Source organism: Chrysochloris asiatica, unplaced genomic scaffold, assembly GCF_000296735.1.
Source record: "Chrysochloris asiatica unplaced genomic scaffold, ChrAsi1.0 scaffold00230, whole genome shotgun sequence".
Classification (NCBI taxonomy): domain Eukaryota; kingdom Metazoa; phylum Chordata; class Mammalia; order Afrosoricida; family Chrysochloridae; genus Chrysochloris; species Chrysochloris asiatica.
Window position 1 is genome coordinate 1,848,616 of NW_006408748.1, and position 4,779 is coordinate 1,853,394.

The window sequence follows — 4,779 nt, forward strand, 5'->3', positions numbered from 1 at the left end:
AATTGCAAGGGATCGGAATTGACTTGACAGCACTGATAACATACATACACAAAAATACAGACACACACACATGAGGGGCTTCAAAAAGTTCATGGGGGAAAATTCCATTACTTTTTAATTCCAATTTTCCTAGGAATTTGTTGAACCTCCCTCATATATGCATTGTTTTGTTTGTTAAGTGCCATCAAGTCGGTTCCAACTCACAGCAACTCTGTACAGGGTTTCAGAGGAGCAGTTGGTGAGATTGAACCACCAACCTTGCAGTCCAGCACATTAACCCACAGCACCACATCAGGATAGTTATGTGTATACACACACATAAACAGATAGGGCAGGTAGGCAAATAGGACTGGATGAGGGAATGAAGCATTTTTATCTAAACTGTTTATGGAGTTCAAGTGGGAATTTATTAAGGTGTTACTTAATTTAAAACAATGGTAATCTAAATACCTCCTCCATCTTCTAAAAATCTAAGTTTGGTTTGTTCTATATAGATACTAAGTATACAATTTAGATTATTTTTTAAAAAATATAATTAAAGAAATACACAATTTCTAGTTTCTTCTCACTTCAAAGAAATTTTATGCCTCAATCATTTTTCTAAAAACATCTCTAACCTTATGCAGAATCCAAATCTATTTGTCTGATACATCAATTTTACAAATATGAAAACTGTCAGAGAGAACATTACACATCTATCTGCCATAATATTTTCTACTTCTAATTTTCCAAAACGTAGGCCACTGATACTAGGTGATAACCTAGAGAGCCCAACATTCCTCAATGTTTTCCCATTTAACACTCATAAAATAATTATAACTTTAACAGCACTACCTGCCTCTGAAATTACATGCTCAATTAAAATTACCAGTAAGCAAGTCTCAAGACAGGGAAAACCCCCACCATTTTCGATCAAACAGCAGTCACTGATGAAACAGCCTAAGAAAAGGTCATCTTTGCCAAACAAAACTCAAGGTCTCTCACTTCATTCAACAGCTAAAAGTAAACATATTTACCCAGTACAACAAGTATTTGGGTTCTTACCAACCTACAGGAACATTTTACTAGAGTCAATGGTTAGCTATACAGGTATTTATACGCAATCTTTTCCCTGTCCTGTAACTTGGTAGGTTAATGTGGTCAAATTACTTATAAATCAATAAATGCTAAGAAAAAATTTAATCAAACAAAATGATGATGAAAAATAGCTGTCAAGGAGCTACATGATAAGTCTAAAGACCAGTATTGTATCATAATATAGCCTACAGGTATGAATAAAAATATAAACAAAAATACGATAAACTTAAGTTGTTTCCTAAAATCTCTTTCCCATTGTCTATAAGACAATAAAATGCAAGTCACATTTTCTCATAATCACATTTTAAAAAGCAAAATGAAACAGATTAATTTTAACAATAAACATTATCTAAGCTAACATTAGGAGCTCTGGTAGTATAGTGGTTACAAGTTGGGCTGCTAACCTCAGGGTCAGCAGTTTGAAACTACCAGCTGTTCTACAGGAGAAAGATAAGGCTTTCTGCGCCTGTAAAGATTTACAGCCTTGGAAACTGTACTCAAGGTCGCTATGAGTCGCAACTGACTCCACAGCACACCACCACCACTGTATACAGTTACAACACTCTGATTCCATTAGCTACATTTCAAGCATTCAATAGCCACATGTGGCTAGTAACTACCACACTGGACCGCATAGTGAGCCAAATACAATTGCAGTCAACAGAAAGCCATAATGCATTAAGCAAAAGCAAAATGTCCTTACAAAAGTCTTTAAGGGCAAAAGATTAGTAAGTAATATAAATAATAAGCTAATACTTACTAAGCATTCACAATGTGCCACACTTTTCGAGCATTATCTTATTTGATTCTCACAATGCCCTGCAATGTAGATTCTAGTAATATCCTCATTTTGTGAGAAAACTAAGACACAGGAAAGGTAAATAAAGATGTAACAGTTTGACTGAAGAGCCATGCTCTTAAGAACTATAAATGCTATGTTGTTGTTAAGTGCCATCAAGTCGTTTCTGATTCAGAGTTTCCGAGGAGCAGCTGGTAGGTTTGAACCACCAACCTTATGATTAACAGTCCAGTGCTTATCCAACAGGGCCACACTAAAACTCCATATATGCTACACTATTATAAAAATACCAACAGAAACCAAAGTCTGGTTTCTAAGTCAGAATATAGAAAATAAGTATTAATAGAAGATGAAAAATGGAATAATGAAGCAGAAAGTGTTTCTTTTGATCAGGTTTCTAAAACTGAATCATGCCATAGAATACTTATCTACCTAGGTGCTCCCAATCTCCAAATAAATTTTAGGTCACAAGTTTTATTCTTAAACATCACTACTACAAATGCTTTAACCTTATACTTAAAAATACATATGAACCCTGTATAGAAAAAATTAGTTTTTGATTAAAAGTAATACAGTTAAAAAAAAAAAAAATTAAGCATTTTCCAGTATGTGTATTAATTTCAAGAAGCTACAATTTTCTTCTTTTGAAACTCCCACTTCTCATTTGATTATGATAATCACATAGTAGACTTTTTTATTTTTAAACTGCTTGGGAGTGGTGATGTGCCATAAAGTCGATTCTGGCTCACAACAACCCTAAATATGGTTTCCAAGACTATAAATCATGACAGGAGGAGAAAGCCTGGCACAGTTTCAAACTGCTGACCTTGAGGTTGTCAGCCCAACTCCTAACCACCATGCTACCAGAGTGCCTTAAAACAGCCTGGTTCTCTTTTATGGAAGGAAGGAAAAAGACTATATCTAGCTCATATCATTTAAAATATTTCAAACAATATAGGAGCGTGGAAAAGCAAGAAAAGAGCGTGTTTCTGTCCTATGTCTTAATCTTTAAAGAAAAAATAGAATATTGTTTAAATACTGGTCATACTAGACAGGTATATTGTACCTCAAGATTTTTAGCTCAAAGAAGGAGACAACGTTCACTTTCACATGTGCATGCCATCAGCAGCATGACACAAACACTATCTGATGTTTAAAAACTTTCAGAGAAAACACTGACATCACTTCAGAAAATAACACTCAAAACTTCTTGATTTGAAATAAACAGTCCCATGTTAAAGAAAATCTGTAATCACAGCCTAAATTGTCTGACCCTTCTGTGTACCTAGAATCACAAGATAACGATAGCCTTGATCTACAGTTGAAGGTCATGGCTGTCTGCACACTAACTTTGACGTTTCCAGGTGTCATTGGAAAGCTTGATCACACCACCATCGGTTACATAATAAACGCTGATCACCATACTGTTTTTACTACCCCACCCACCTATTGAAAGCTTTGCAAAAGTGCCCAGATCTAAAAGGGGGACCTCTTAATGAAAGAGTTCATTTGCACAATGTGCCTGAGCAGATATTTAGCAATAGAACAAAAAGGTTAAAAGAGTCAATCTGCCAACTACCATAATAAAGAAACATCTCAGCCTTACCACAAATTTTACAGAAAATATGTTCACAGTTGCTAACCTCTAACCACATGGTCAGTGTTTCAAAATCACCTGCTCCTCAGAAACCCTAAACAGGGGCAGAACCTACTCAACACAGTCTAGGAAGGTCACCTGTAGGCTTCTTTCGTTTTTCTTCATTCTGTTTGGGTTTTATCCTTTTCACTGTCTATTAATAAGAGGGGACTTCAAAAGGTTCATGGAAAAATGAAATGAAAAGATAGTGGCATTTTTCCACAAACTTTTTGAAGTCCCCTCATATATGTGACCAGGCACTGGCTTCTGGTCCTTTCAGAAGCACCAGCCTATTAAGTCTTTCCAACATGTCTGTGCAATTAATATTCCTGCATTCTACAAAAAGAGACAAAGACAGAGCTTTAGCCCAAAGTCACACAGCTGATAAGAAACGAGGATTTTCCATTCTCTAACCGGGGATTCTGACCATCCAGTCCCAAGTTCCTTCTGCAATACAGGGACTTTCTTTCCTGCTTCATTCCCTACAGATGGGCCAATTTATCTACCATGAGAACATCCATACTATCACGTAACAGCCCATATATACAAGCAAGGAGTCCTGGTATGGAGCTGTGGGTTAATGCACTGGACTGCAAAGTCGCTTTGAACCGAAAGGTTGGCGATTCAAGCTCATGAGTTTCTCCTCGGAAACCCTATACAGGGTCGGTATAGGTAAGAATCGACTCAATGGCACTTAACAACAACATATACAAGCAAACTATTATGGTTACTATTTCCAGAAAGCTTAGTCTTTATCTACAAATAACATTAAAACAACAACAAAATATACCTCAACAAAGCTCTTATTTAAAAAAAAAAAAAAAAATCTTAAGCATGCTAATATCAACTCTCTAATTATCCATAATAACAGAAACAAATACATGAGACCATATATAGCATGGCTGAATAAAGCCCATAAATAATCCAAAAACCTGATCTAGAATCCATCTGTCAAAATGGTTATTGCCAATTTTACTTCCTAGATCACTAGAAATCACATATTCAGTCTCCCTAATTATAGTTTCTCTACTCTACTACTCATCTCGAATGCTAGCAACCTAGCAACTACTGGTTTTGACATCATTACTCAAATATTTTCATCATTTCACAATGCCATTCAAAAACTTCAACAGTGATAAGAACACCCAACACTTGCAGATAATACCCACTTATCCTGGCTTCAGTGACTGGATGATCATAGCTCAACCAGAAGTAAAAAGAAGAGGAAAAAAAAAAAGTATTCTCATACAATTTGATGAACTTGACC

The 4,779-nt window shown here is 35.7% G+C and overlaps 1 protein-coding gene and 1 pseudogene across 1 annotated transcript in view; both read right to left on the bottom strand.

The window, feature by feature from the left end:
• LOC102833589 overlaps positions 1-3,299 on the bottom strand; it is a 13,142-nt pseudogene extending 9,843 nt beyond the window's left edge.
• The window catches only part of RFC1 (replication factor C (activator 1) 1, 145kDa), a 104,853-nt gene that overhangs the window by 71,451 nt on the left and 28,623 nt on the right, over positions 1-4,779 (bottom strand). The window lies entirely within an intron of this gene.